The sequence below is a fragment of the Gallus gallus genome, chromosome 12 (genome assembly GCF_016699485.2).
Source record: "Gallus gallus isolate bGalGal1 chromosome 12, bGalGal1.mat.broiler.GRCg7b, whole genome shotgun sequence".
In the NCBI taxonomy this organism is placed as follows: Eukaryota; Metazoa; Chordata; class Aves; order Galliformes; family Phasianidae; genus Gallus; species Gallus gallus.
The window spans coordinates 19,378,589-19,393,990 of NC_052543.1; the positions used below are offsets into that span (position 1 = coordinate 19,378,589).

The 15,402-nt window shown below is 44.6% G+C and overlaps 1 long non-coding RNA gene across 8 annotated transcripts in view; it reads right to left on the minus strand.

Moving 5' to 3' along the window:
- LOC107054402 overlaps positions 1-15,402 on the minus strand; it is a 139,582-nt gene that overhangs the window by 118,259 nt on the left and 5,921 nt on the right. For 5 of the 8 annotated variants that reach the window (XR_006931375.1, XR_006931380.1, XR_005839436.2 and 2 more), the window contains exon 1: positions 2,859-2,914. The exons of the other annotated variants lie outside the window; for them this stretch is intronic. This is a non-coding gene — a long non-coding RNA (uncharacterized LOC107054402). Of the gene's footprint in view, positions 1-2,858; positions 2,915-15,402 lie in introns of those variants that run through there. 8 annotated transcript variants of the gene reach the window in all.

Genomic DNA, 15,402 nt, shown 5'->3' on the forward strand with positions numbered 1-15,402 from the left:
CAAGCCCATCAGTTACAGCTGTGCTGTTTTACCACTGGAGCTGTATACAGTACACTTCAACCATATTAAAGCCCATTATATTCTCTGTTGCCATAAAAATGCCACTTTGCAATACACTAAGGCAGGGTGCTTCACTGTTTACAGCAGATGGTGAGACTGGATATGCTTTAAAACTGTTTAAATTGGAAAAAAACTTCCCTTCCCTGGCCATCACACAATTCATTTTCTCAGGGTAGCATGCAGCCAAGCAGCAGCAACAAGATGCCTTCTCTGCTGAGAGGCACGAGCTTCCCTTGAAGGGCTGCCCATGGCTCCACAAAACCTAACCTCCTTAGATGCCAAGGATGAATTTACACTGGTTTAAGCATTAGCTATGCAGGATGGCTATGTTTTTTTTCCTCGTTTCAAGAACAAGACCCAAGCCTCTTACTCAGATGGGTGCTTGGGTCCACATTCAACAGTCTACTGACACACCTGTACCAGTCACAGGGTAAGTCTCACTGTACTGCCTTTACCATGCATTTTTCCTCCCATTTTACCCTTTAAAGTGAAATGAAAAAGCCATTTGCTCATCTGAGCAATACTGACACACCACATTTGCTCAGACAACAAGGATCAATAGCATACAAAACCCAAGAGACCTGCCAGGACATGGAAAAATATAATAAAGATCAAGGTAACAGCAGGTTTTAATTATGTGTGAGGAGAAAGTATGTTCTGTAAGGTCTTTGCAGTTTGAGACTATAATCAAAATGTCATCAGTCTGCTTCTTGTGTTTTCAATCTCTTAGGAAAATGACTAAAACTGGTATAACATTTTCAGATTAATTTTGATGCTTCTATCAGAAAGCCTGACATTTGGCTAATGTCAGACATCACCTACATTGTCATTTGATTTCCTTCTTCCCCCTTGGGTGTCACTTCACTAATGACCTAGAGGTGGTAATGAAATGCAACTAACAGATTAAGGACAAAACTTGGAAAATGAAACAGTATATGCTGTGACATTAACACACCACTGATGGAGATGCTGAAAAGCTCAGTTTTTTAGTACAGTATGTCCTAAAAGTAAATATCATCCTCTTCATTTGTTCATTTAGGTGATACTAGTCTGCTTCGAGGCTTACCACCTGCGATGTGATGTACCACTGCTCTTCAGTCCCAGCACACATCAGAATTCTGCCTAAGCCCTTTTGTTTTACTTTGTAAATGCAAGCTTACAGATTTTCAGTTTGTTCCATCAGCTCAGCTCACTGCTGTAACCCCTTCTCCCTATCCTCAGGGAGGCTTTAAATGTATTTCCCTGAAACCCATACCCAAGATCTGCTACCATTCCTCCAGACAAGCTGCTGTTAACAGTGCATTGACTATTAACACTCCTGAGGACTGTTCTGCTATCCCAGGTTTCCCCTAATTTCAAATGCAGCCCAATAAGCCTCAGAGGAAGCCCAGTAATTAACCACAGCAGAAGAAAGGAGGCATACAGTTTAGGTGGAAACAAATTATGAAGCACGTGGATTGTTTTGGCTTTTATTGATATTATTACTCTGCATGATGAATTGGTTTGAAAAAGGCATGCCCAAAGGATGAAATGCACACCTATAAGAAACACAATGTCTGCCAGGGGTAGGGATTTTGAAGAGGTGGTTGACCAAGCATTGCCCATGAAGTCCCTGTAATGCAGCCTTAATTGAACACACATTTCTTAGATCAGGCCTTCCAGAGGGTGGTAGGATTTGACTCTGTCTTTGTTATTGGATAACAAGAACTCACTTCTTTCTTACTTTGTCTTAAAATACTAAATTGGGTTGATATGACTTAAAGTGCACATACTGCTATTACCAGAAGTCAGAACCTGTTGTGCACAACTCTGAGGAAAGACATCATTACATTCCCTATGTATGATGCCATCAATGTGCTGAGCTCACACCCAGCCCTATCACTTACACCAACAAGACAGAATCTACAGCTGAAATAACCTTCATTAAGCCACACTCCAAACCTCTAGATCCAACACAAAAATTGAAATGTTATAGTGTTCTATTACTGCAATAGCTGTTACTGAGATAATTGCAAAATGGTGAAGTGATTTATCTTCTTACCTGTGTCTTGCAGATGTTGGGTTCTCATTTCTCTGTACCTTAGATAATAAATACTGACTGAAGGAAGCATGTCAGAATACACAAGACCAAATGCATCATACAGAGACAAACCAGACTTTGCCACTTCTAACTTAACTATCTGCCCTTGAAGGCTACATTCTGCTTTTAACTCAGGCCTCCTATAGGAGGAATATATTTTAAGTGATAGAGAACTACAGCAACTAAAAGCTGTTAAAGCACAGTGCATGCACCACTCTTACCACATTACAGCTTCCCTAACAAGGAAAAAAAGAAAAGCTTCCTAAAGAGCACACCAGAAATACTTGGACAAATAACTGAAGGCCAAGAGAAAGCAGAGGGCTGTGCAATTACCAGGAGACATCACTCACCAACCTTTGCAAAACACACCTTTTCCAATGAACTATACCAACTGAACCAGGTTTTTTTTGAGGAGATTGATTTGCCTCATGGAGGTATAAGGCAGTAACGTAGGGAAAGCAGCCACCACACAAAGCAGCAGGACTTAAAGCAAATAAGTCAGCAAAACAAGCCTCACAATCTCCCAGCCCAACTTTCAGACTACTTCTCCAGAATTCTTCCTGCCCTGTTAGACTCCATCAGACAGTTCCCCCCGCAAAAGGGAGAGGAATAAACACCACAACACAGGATTTTGTCACCACTACAGCAGCAGATACAGTTGCCTTGAACCCAAGAAAGGAAGCAGTCACAACCTGGTAACAAAACAGGAATTACTTACCACTTTCAGAGGATGAAGGCTCACTGAACACTCCAAGAGAGGCAACTTCCAAGTATAGAACCTTCCCCTGCAGTGGCCAGCCCTTAAATGAGGTTAGGGGTGGGGGGAGCCAGGGCCCACCTGTTCCAATCACACAGTGAACTGCTTGCACCTGTGCTTGCAGGGCTGGCTACGCCCATCACCAGGTGCTCAATCACTGCTTCAGGCCGTGACCTAACGGTTCCTGTACAAATAGTATTGCTGAAAAACCACAGCTTGGATAAAAAGCATGCTTGCTAGAGCTACTGTGCTTTCATGCCACCTTCTAAGCAGGACAGTACAGCCCTCTGGCCAGGGCTGGGCCACAGGGCTCACCCAGGCCATAGCCCCCACAGAGTCCAGGCTGCAGGAAACCCACAGAAATGGGCACACCACGAGGTCAGATGTCAGCTTGTGCTGCCCACAGTGATACCCAAACACCTCTCTGCTGCTTTGGGATGGAGAAAGAACCTGTGTGACTGACCCGTGTAGGCCACAGCCGCAGGCAGCAGCCCTCCCCTGCTGGGTGCTCACAGCGTGCCTGTGGTGCTGGGTGTGATTGCTCAGCTGTGAGTGATGTGTGAGCACCTGTCAAAGGGGCAGGCAGGATCAGGGTAAGGCACAAAATTAATTTATTTTCCAGCGTGTGGTGTTGCCTGGACTGCGGTCAGTCTGTCAGGGCAGCAGACATTTGGAAATGCATCACTTAAAACAGCAGATACAAAATCCTGCCTTGACGCGGGGCTGGATGTTAAAGAAAGCAGTTCAGACAGGCATAGACATCTGGAATGTGTTTAACTTTCAGGGAAATGACCCCTTCCATGGCGGGTGTGTTTTGCCTCATAATGCACTATCTCACAATGAAGCTGTTTTCCTAAGACACGGCTAGCTTTTCCCTTTATTAAATACAGAACGAGACCTCATACTGTTACACAGTCTCATTTTACCTTCGAAGACTTCATAAAGGTACTTTTGATTCTTTAGAAACATGAGGTGCTGCCAGTCAAAACGAAAAGCCCTCTGTTTCATAGGGCTGCCTGGAACACCTGAGGCTGTGTGCAGAGGAGCACTGCGCTGCTCTGAGCCATCTCCTCTGAGCAGCGTTTGGCGAGCTGGGGTTGGCATGGCTCAGCCAGCTCATTGAAGTCAGTGCTGTGAGCCCAGCGCTGGAAAAAACACGAAACAAGTCATTGTTGTTGTAAATGTTGGATGCTTTTAAAAACGATGCTGCAAGAAATCTGATGTGCTAATGAATAAAGCTTAATCTCTTTGCTCTTGCTATGCAAGGAGTAATTTAAAGCTAAACTGTCCAAGAATACAGTAAGTAAGCAGGTTTATATGTTTTAACTGTCGTGCAGTAATAGCATGACAGCTCTTTCTCATTGTGTATGCCGTAGCAATTTATGACTGCATGGGAATGGGAACTTGAGGCCATTTTCGACCATCAGACCTTGCAGGTGGCTGTTTCCAGCTGAAGGTCTGGGCCTCAGACACTACCAGTACAAGTGGAAGTATCAAAGAAGTGATGTTGTAATCTGACAAATTAGAAATAAAATCTCCAATGTGCTGTAGCCAATGCTTCCTTAGCAGGTTGGGAAGTTTCTTTCTGCTGCATGCTTCCATGTATGGGATGATTTGTCATCACGGAGGCTCATTAAGCCTGATGTAAATACAAATCTTTATATACATGTATATGCCAGCTGTATCACTAAGCCTCAAAAAAATTAAACTCTAGTGTGCAAATGAGTTACTTTGATGATATAAGTTATCTCCAACGTGAGATAACCCTGCTTGGTGATCAAACTTTGAGCAAGCTGCTATGTTCACGGTACTGTATTTGAAAGAATCTGTGGGTGTATGAAAAGAATAATGTCTAAAAGTCTGTGCGCCCTTTAGTGTCTGCACATACTGCTGGTACAAACTTCCCCAGCTTTTCCTTTAGTTGTGTATCTATGTCATATTTCACGCATATATTTTTGAATGTAAATGAACTGAAGAGAAGTTAATGGATGTAGCAAACCTGAGACCGCCTTGTCAGAGTATTTCAGGATGGAAGCCTGGGTTTTCCACAGGTGGAAGATAGAGAATAGGGAACTCAGAGTTCAAGCAACTTCTTTTAAAAGACAGCACTCCTTTCCGTATTCCCTGCAGGGCTCACTCATAGCACACTTTGTGTATGTGGAATTTGGTGTATGTGGAATGCTAGCCAAGCTGCAGCACATCTGAAGCCCAGCACAGTACTTATCATCAGTCTAAGAAAACCAAAGTGGTTCCATAATTTAGAAACTCTTCTAGATCATGGGTCTTCCTTTCTTCTCTTGTGAAACCAGAAGATGCATTGAGAAATCTACAGACTAGGAACACTTAGTTTGTAGGAAAGTCATGAAAGTATTTGTAGAAGAGTGGAAAGGTGATGCTCCTTGGGGAAGAAGCATTTGCGCTTTATTTCATGCATGGTATAATCCTTGGGGTCAGCGCTGTCAGTGTGACTCAGGTCTTACCCAAAGGAGCTGAATCAGGATGGTGAAGAGGCACTTCATTTTCTGTCTTCCACTGTGAGACTGCCGGTGAGAGCTCATTGGTGGCAGCTGTGATGTTTACCACTCTAGTGTTGCAAATGTCTTCTAGGGGCTCCTCCAACACCACCTAGTCACTGTTTTGCATAGGCTGCCTTGGAGATGACTGATGATGCTCTGTGAGTACCGATGTGGATCAGACTGAAAACAGTGACCTGCAGGTGAGGTGTTATGTATTTTATCACCTACTGACTCACAAGAAAAAATGTGTTATGGAGAAAGAATATTACTGTTATTGGTTCCAATGTTTATGTCAAATACCTCTCAGCCTCGCTTTGGAAAAGAATGGATGATTATTGTGAGCCATACAGTTGCAAGGCAAATAAATAAATAAATCCCAAGTTGTCTGCAGCAAATAAAGTAATTTCATCAAATTTTACAGCTCAATAACACTGAAGCTGTCAGAATGCGCTGCCAACGCTCTCTATTTGTGCTGAGGAACTGCCCGGCTGTAAGGCTCCCCAGTTGTGTTGACATAGCAGATCTGCATGTAAAAAGCCTGCTTTCATCAACACCTGATTCTGCTCCTACACAGTATCTGCTACCCGTTGTAGTAAGCATTGAACTGAACGGCAGCTGGTTCCTTCCCATCTGGTTCTAAACTACAAAGAGCAGAAACTGAGAATGACGTAGCTAGATAATTTATAAAGATGATTAAAATTAATCTAATAATTGAAGTTGTTTTGTTTATTTTTCATAGTCATGCCTCCCCAGAAAAGCACACCATGTGCACCATCAAGAGGAGAACGTTCCTATTGCTCTCCAAACGTACAACCTGGCAATTATGAGAATTAGAATGCCCTTTGTAGAAGGGTTTTGCAGATGGTTGTGATGAAGTATGAGATGTATTTATTCATGTCTTTGCAGTGTAAAAGTGAAATGAATAAACCATTGTCATTGAGAACTCGAGGCCATCAGGGCATTCAGTAATGAGCCATGAGTAATGCTGAACAATACAAGTATCAGAACTTGGATATGATGGTTCACTGTTCCCAGCAGGTAACACTGTGAAGTGTATTAAGAATAGGTGGTTTGTTTAGATGTATGTGCTTTTGCTCCCAATGCAGAGGAGTGAGGGTTTGTGTTCTAGGAATTACTAATTTTTTTAGTTTTCTATCATTCAAACCACTGGGGAAAAAAAAAAAAAATCCCAATTCGTATGTATAAATCTGAAAGCCTGCCATTAGAGCAATTCTTACTGATACGTGTCCATAAATTAGTGGAGCTGCAGAATTCTGCCAACTCAGAAAGCAGACGTGTTGGGAGTTTTTCCCAGGAGAGAATTCTGTGCGTTGGGGTGCATGGAGAGAGAACCAGAGCTGCTCTCTCTGGATTCACTTTGACGTGCAGTTACGGAACATATAACAGCACCCTTGGTATCTGACAGGACTGGGGTCAGTATTACAGACAGCATTCCAGATTGTATCATCTTTTGGACAAAATTCCAGATCAGCTGTCTTAACAAGAAGGCAGGTTTTTCATCAGTTTCAGATAAGCCAGGAAGTCACTTGGTGCCTAATGAATTCTGACATCTTCTGTTGGTTTAGTTCTTGCAGTCGTGTGGAAAATATCTATGAAAAGCATTGGCCATTAATAAAACAGAAAATGACACAAGCAGCACAGACAGCATTGTCTGGTGATTCATTGCGCTGGGAATCAGGACACGCGGGCTCCGTGACTGCAGATAATAGTAGCAGTGCCAAGGGAAGGTGCATGCTTTCTCAGGTGCTGTCACAGCACTTGCAGAACAATGCAGCGCAGGGCTGCCAGAGCAAGGTCCTGTGGGTTGGAGTAATCCAGCCCTGCTGAACTACAAACGGCACAGGACAGTAGCAAAGGTTACCCTGTGTTAAGCATCTCTCTCTGGTTAACAATGCATCTTTTATCAAACAAACAGTTCTTTTTCACAGTTAAAACCAGTAAAATAACTAAAGGCTGTTTTTTGCTGGACACAGAAAAAGACCCACAGGATAAAGGAAGCAATAGTCTTCTTCACCTGTCAGAAGAGAGAAAGAAAATTCCTTTCATGCAATCACCAGGCTTGCAACAGTAAGGTTACAAGCAAAGCAGCCCCGATTCCTGCTTATCAGGCACGTGTGCTCTCTCCAGCGGGATGCCCTGCAGTATCGCCTCCGCTATTACAACGGAGTGATTTTCTTTGTTTTGTTGTAAAATTGAGGTAAAAGAACCTCAGATCCTTGGATTTTTTAAATTGAATTTACAATTCGGTGTTGTCATTGAAGTAAACAGGAAAGTCTGTGGGAAGGGATAACAGCTTCGTGCTTTTGTGTGAATCGCCCATGCACGGTGCATAGCGGGCCGTGCTCTGCTCTGCTCTGCTCTGCTCCGCTCCTTTCTCCAGGAGCAGCTCTCAGACTTTTTCCTCTGGACACACGTGCACCTGAGGGCCCAGCCTATCCTTATAAAGCCCTGAGCAGAAAAAAGTAAGTCCTCCAAGAGCGGGAGTTATATAACTGAATATCTATAATTAAACCGAGCTACGACACCAATAATCACACTGCGTGAAACAAGAACTCAAACTACAAACCCGGCAAGAAAAGCGTGGCTCGGGGGACGGGGCGGGACTCAGAACTCCGCATCTCTGCTTCAAGTGTGGCTCTGTCAGAAACAGCCAAGGGTTACTTTTATCTCCGGTGTACGTGATGGCTCTTTAATAAGCACTTTGTCCAAATCTCACTGAGGTCAGTAAGAGCCTTTCCATTTTCTTCATGTCTTTGAATGTCACTGCTGGCAGACAAGTTCGGTGCAGCCAGCTGTATCCCATAGCAGTTATCTTTCCTTCTGACAGTTCTAGCAGGAAGCTTATGAAGCCTGCCCCTCTCCTCTACAGGATGACTTATACAATCACAGCTCACGTAGCAATGGATGTTATAACTTAACGTGGGGATCATTTTTATTCCATTCTCATGAAGAAAAGTTTCCAGCTATGCACAGCCTCCAAACAAAGCTACAGCCCATTGCTGTGTTCACCAAACACTGTCCAATATTTGCAAGCTCTGCATTTTGCGCAGTTGGAGTCTGAGCAGATGGGTGCTTAATAATGAAGGAAACACATTCATATCTGGCTGTGCATATCTGGACCGTGCTGCTCTTCCTCACGCTGCCAGTCAGGATGTTCCAGCAGCAGTGAGAGGGAAGGATGCAGGATCAGTGCAACTTCTGACCCTCCTCTGCAGCACTACCCGCTTCTAGATGAAAGCACTGAATAAGTAACATCTCATCTGGGGGACATGATAAACTTATTCTGACTGACTTATTTCTGGGTCCAAACTTCAAAGGGTCAAGTTGCTAAAATTCTTCCTTCCCCAGCACTGAGAGCTGTGGTAACTAATTGCTTCCATTTCAGAAGCATTTCCATTTTCCGGCACATACACAGCCACAGAAAATTGCTGCTTGCCCAGCTGCAAACATCTGAGAGGCAGACAGCACCTCGGGGATGGAAGGCTGGAAAGCAAAGTACAGCTCTGTGTCACTGACATGTTGACATGTGAAAGTTCACACCGTGATAACAATCCAGGTCTCCTGGTAGCATCATCCTGGTAGTTCAGGTAAAGAAAAGTCCCACATAAAAGGTGCACCTGAGGTATGCAAAAGGTTCTTTGGAGCAGATGAAAATATTCCTGGATGCAAACCTAATGGAGGCGAGCAAGCAGGACCACATTTGGAAAAGGGCAGTAACCACTGTGCCACACAGTCTCAGCAACCCAAGAGGGTTTCTGATCCATGAGGTCAATGCAACAGGTACATTTAGAGTAGAAAAATAGATAAAAAGTAAAAGTGAGTTCAAATTGCATTTGAATTCAAACACCCAACAGCTGCTGAATTTCAATGGGCTTTATGGACTGCTGCCTTCAGACTCCTTTGAAATCCTCGTGGGTAACTATCCCCAAAAATATGCTCAGACACAAGTACCTTGCTCACTGGGGTATCTGTGAATGGGATCTGTTCAGCTCTGTGCATCTGTTTGGGGCCAAATGTCCAGTGGCAAAAAAAGTTCAGAACAGAAGTATGCAGCCACAGAGATGTCCTATCTGGAAGCAGTATAACACTGTCACATGGACGTTTTCTTTAAATACCTCCAAGATTTTCTATCCTACTCCCCACGGGTATACCAGCACAGGGCATGGTGTGCTTATTTTAAGGTGTTGTTCATATAAGGATGATAGGGATGTGATAAGTGTAAGATTAAATAACATTGCAAAACCAAACACGTCTCATGACTCTCTGTCCCTTGAACCTGAAAGCACAGTTAATGGTCTTCATCTAACAGGATCTATGGGAAGAAGTTCTCTAATCCTTCACTGTGAGCTCTACAAGGAAAGTGCTGGAGCCCATCCCATCTCTGCAGGCTCCTTCCAGCAGCAAAGATTTCCAGCACTCATAGTGATGAAGGATACACAGGTGTTTCCTAACGCATAAATGACACCTTCAAGGAGAAATGTGGCTACCAATGAAATACCAATGAAGGAGAACTGAGTTCTGCCATTCACTGCAGTGACACCAGGGTTTCTTCCATGCCATCAGCACCTCTAGGTGTATTTCTGTATATTATTACTGACATAAGCTTCTGTAGTGACCTCTGATCTCTGCGTGAAAGCTTTCTGGTTGGCGTTCCTTCAATCCACTTTTCACCTAAACCTGGAAATGTGTTTGACAGAAATCCTCAGGAGGACATTTTAAGCCATTTGAAGATACTGGGGCTCATTCATTTCTTCCCACAAATACCATGCTAAGATTTTCTCCACCCATGAGCACCACAGAAGTTCACAAGGAATTAAACTCAGCACCTCATACAAGGCACTGTTTTTTGAAAGAAAATGTGGTATGAGCTTTATATAGAATCACAGGAAATTTAAGTATAATTTCTTGATAGTCATTTAGTAACTAAAGTTTCTAGCTTGATGGAGTTCGATCTTTTGTGTGCTGGGAATACAGCACATCCCAGGAATTGGAAGGAGTTTTTATTTTGCAGTGCTCCTCCCTCTGTCTTAACCTGCACGCTCAGGCCGTTGCCAGAGTGGTTATGAAACAAAAGTAGAAATATCTCCCTCGAGAGTCACCTGGCAGAATCCCCTGAAGCAGAATGAGGCATCTCGTCACAGACAGCACAAAGGCAAACAATGTGCTGCTCTCCAAATCAATGCTGTGTGGAGATTCACGATCTGCAATATGTAAAAGGACATGGGGAAGATGACTTCTGTATTGCCTTAAGGTCTTTGATAGCAAAGGCAATGCAATTGAATCAGCGCCTGCCCTCAGCAAATTCTGTAAATGGCTTTTAGCATTTTAAGAAGAGGGCAGCAAAGGAAATTGTCCAGAAAAGCAAAATTCATTCAGTTCACTGTCAGTAGGGATGTAGCATCCCTGCTGTATGCTAGCAGCGATCTCAAATATTCTAGGGTTGGATTCAGACGGTTCCATTGACAGTCATACACTGTCTACCCCAGTGATTGCCTTGTCCATGTGCATGACTGCAGGCAGCTTGGGAAAGCAGAAGCAGTCCCACTCATTTCCATTGGGCACGCTTCCAGTTGAAGCAGAGCAGTTCCACGGGGCTCAAACACTGCAGCTCACAGCAGTGGGCTGTGCAGAAAGCACTGAGGGATCAGGGGGGCACTTTTACTTTCACTTCTGTGAATCACGAGGAAAAAAAAGTAGATTTAAATGAGCACTTTACAACTCTAGCAAAGTTTGCCAGCTTATTCTTCTGTTTGTTGTCTTCATCTTCTGCCATTTCTGAATACATAGTTCATTTTCTATCCTGCACTTCAGAATCAAGCTTCCTTTCTTCCCATTTCTTCCTAGGCAGCTCTTTCCCTTGCTCTCTGTCCTCCCATATGCATAGTGACAGCACAAATAGGGAAATTTTCCTCCAAGGCTTCAGATCTCCGTGTCTCTGACATGACTGTCTTCTTCTGCCTTTGTAGCATCCAAAAAATCTTTTGATTCTAAGAGAAGTAGGAAGGCTTACCTGGTAGCTGCTGTGAACTTCCCTATGTGCTGTTAAATAAAGCAAATAAGCTTTGGACACCTTGTAGTGATGAGGAGAAAGGTGGCATTGCTGTGCCTGTCTGAGCTCAGTGTGAGCGCCAAGGATGCAGTTCCACACTCGTGTGCCAGAAGAGGAACTGCTGGAAACGGAGCCATCACTGCCAGCCTCACACCACTGTATTGCACGGCTCAGCGACAGCAGGAGTAGCATAAAGACCTCAACCCACCCACCTTCCTGCTGACAAATGCCTCGGGCTGGGTGTCTCAGGAGATGGCACGGACAACGTGAGGAACAAAGCCTTTATCAACAGGACTCCGGGCAGCACATTCTCTGCACACATTAATTCCCACAGATTGGTCTTTGCTGGTAGCCTCTGGTTGATTCAGTACTGAAGAATTCTGGGTTTTGAGTTCATTAACTTAATAAGGTTGGAGTGCCTCAAATCATTTCATGGTTATGTAGTGAACAGACAGTTCTGGGGGGGTTGTTTCCTCTTGTCACTGTCAGAGCTGTAGCCGCTCATAAGGTCACCACGTACATTCAGTGTTTTCTTTGCTCAGGCCTTTGTTGGAATTATCTGGAATTTCCAGCTGCCCTCAGCACCCTGAGACATTCTGTCCACACAAGTTATGTGTCACCTCAAAATCCCTGCCACGTTCACTGCATGTGCCCATCAGCTACCTGCGCAGGGCACGTGCAATTCATATTTTGTCTCTGGGAGGTGCTGGACAAAACTATCATAATTCATTTCCTTTCTTTTCAAGGACCAAACGAAAACAAAGGGCTTAACTCAACTCTGGAAGGCAAAGCAGCCCGTTGACTTTAGGGGGAAGCAGAGTTGAAATTAAAATGGGATTTTTAAACTGCCACGGACCAGATGTTTTGTATGATGGCTACAATAGCTTCTGCAGGGTGTTATCTGCAAAGTCCTGGGGGATCTTGTGCAAGGAGAGATACTATATAAACACTGATATTAATTATCCTGCTATTGTGAAGGCATATCAGCGCTAATTTCAGATGGCTCATGTTAGTATTACGGCTTTTAAAATGTGATTTACAATAAAAATAAGTGGTTTTGCTTTCATTCCTGAGAAACACAGAATAGTCCTCCACAAAGGGGACCTGCCTGACTGGGAATGAAGCATTGGTCCAGGAGAACAAAACACCTTGGGGGGATGGCAGAACTGAGCCTCATACATTTTCCGTCCCCTCGGGACCGTGGACATGAAGGCTCTACCTGCACACAATTGCTTGCCATGCTGGCAGTTTCTAACCGTGGTATCACAGCTTTTTATCTAGTAATAAGGCTTCATTCCCGAGTACTTCAGTCGCATCAGAGGTTTCTTCATTAGTTGTAGTTCTTCAGATGCATCATTACAGCCATATCCGTTAGCTCTAAATGAACTTTTCACAGTCGTAATAACAGCCAAATCCTCTGAAATACCATTTACTATAGACTCGGTTCCATTGGAGATCAATACTCTTGCCATAAATGCCGCCTACCTTCCCAGCCCTACAGATCCCTGACAGTTTGGCATTCAGGCTTCGCGCAGGGACGCGGTGGACGGCCGTACGTTTTCCTTCCGGACAGCGCTTTACCACAGTGCCATCTGGTGGGGCCCGGAGCGGCAGCTCCTTCCCGGCTGCTTGGCTGGGCGATAGCGGACGTGTGGGACAGACGCGGCGCTCCGAAATGAGTCTCCTTGTCATTCCCACTCAGCCCCTTCACATTTGCGTCGTGGAGCGGGTTTGAAATGCCGCGTCAGTCACTTTCAGATAAAGCTAAATCGGAAGGCATCCTCGTGCTCCAGCTGCTGCTGTGCTGGCCTGCAGAGCACCCGGTGCCCTGGGGATGTAGGCAAAAAGCAGGCGGCAACCTCAGCACCGACTGCTTCAGCCCACAGTTGCACCCCCACCGCTCCCTTCATTAGCGGAATTATTAGCAGAAATAATCTAGTTAATATCCCTTCATTTTTCTTCCGAACTCTGATGCTGCACCGTGATGAGCCAACAGCGCCGTTTGTGCTCATAAATCACAGAAGGTGTTTCATTACATCTGTATTCACAACACAGCAGAGCCCACTGACGACATCTTCTAAGCTATACTTTCAAGGGGACAAAAATGATTTTGTCACATATTCAATAGTGCAAAGTCCATACGTCCTTCCCCCTCACTCAGCTTTATTGTTCCTCTCATCTTTGCTCTGAAAAATCATCCATTAAAGTGATACACTTCTGTGCAATACTGAGTCACCACAACTACAGCAAAGCTGATTCTTGGTGCCACTTCTCCCGGTTACTGCTGCTCCTCTCTGTGATTCTGCTTGGTGGGATTTCTAAGAATGAGAACAGCTCAGCGTTGAGGACACTGTCCCCGAGCTGCCCTGGCAGATCACAGCCTTCCAAAGTCCTCTCAGCGAAAGGGAAGAGCCAAGTTCATACATCAAACTGAAGTGCCTTCTTGATTTCGTGGATTATTGTGATTTCTGTTTCAGTGGAACCCAGACTTATCAGAAAGTGCACCCGAGCATTACAGAATTTCCTCAACCATATAAAATGAATGGGAATTCTTATCTTGAATATAAATTCAGAGGCCCAGCTGCATCTGTATCCAAGTGGTTCAGCGGGAGCCACTCTCACGTATCCATCAGAGCTGCCCACAAAGGCAAACTGCGGCGCTAAGAAGATCTGCAGGCAGCCTGAGTAATGCTGGCACAACTGCTGGAACCGCCCTGCCGGCTCATTTCTCAGTACTGTTACTTTTTGTCATAAGCAGAGAAACCAGGAGCAGCCGTCTTGGTACCCGCGGCAGTGTTAGCACTTGTGGTGGGGGCAGCAAAGTCATGCGGGACTCACACAGCTGCAATCTAACAAAAGCCATCCCACTTGAACACTCATCAGAACGTGGCTAAGCTGTCTCAAAGGTCATTGAAGAAATATTAAATGCGATTTGGCTTGGGCAGACCCACGGCTCTCAGTGCGGCAAAAAAGTATTTGTTCTGGTGCAATTTAGTTAAAATCTGAGCGTTCATGTTTTCCAAATGTTCATGAAGTATAAGAGCAGATACATAATAACTCCAAAGAAAAACAACTGAATTGTAACAGCATTGACTTTGTTTTGCAAGACCTCCTGTTGTATCTTGGGGCACTTCGGGCTAAGGAGCAGGGAGGCGTTCGGAGTCACCCCGTTAATACATGGGGGATCTCACCCTTCAAACCGTATATCAGCCTCTAATTGTCGAAGACTAATTAGGGAGTTTACATAGAGATTGGCTTATGCTCAATTCTGAGAGTTTCTCTATCGATATAAAAGGAAGGTCAAGCTCCAGCTGTCTGCTGCAGGGTTTGCTCCATGAAACACCCGTGTTTGATCATCGCTGGATAAAGAATAAAGAATTAATCTAGAGAATGCCTGAGAGAGGGCACTGAAGCGGGAGCAAGAAATAGGAACTTACAGAATCTGTCCTTTAGCTACCTGTTGTTTTGGTTTAACATGCAGTGAAAACAAATAAATGCAGAATATAACATGACACATTAATGTCCTGCCTCTAAGGGGTTGCAGACTAATTAAGAGAGCAGCAATGAGTAAAAGCTGCATGGCCAGGCCAGGCTGGAATGCCAGGAATTGAGCTGATTTCCTACCAGCAGCAGAGCAGGACTGCAGGTCCTCTGCTGGGGGGATCTGCACAGCAAAACACTGCAGTGCTCTGCCACTGCCCTGCTTCTAAGATCATGACTGATTTAAAAAGGGGAGACATGTAAAGAAAGGAAAGCAAGAGCTCACTGAAGTTGGAGCTCACCTCAGAGCAGCCCTGGGGGAGATAGCTTTGTGCAGCAGTGCCCAGCAGTAGGACAAGGCCCAGCAGCAGCCAGGAGCTCAGACCAATGCTCGCCCATCCACCCTTGTGCAGCCTCCTTCCTTCTGGGGCACAGAACT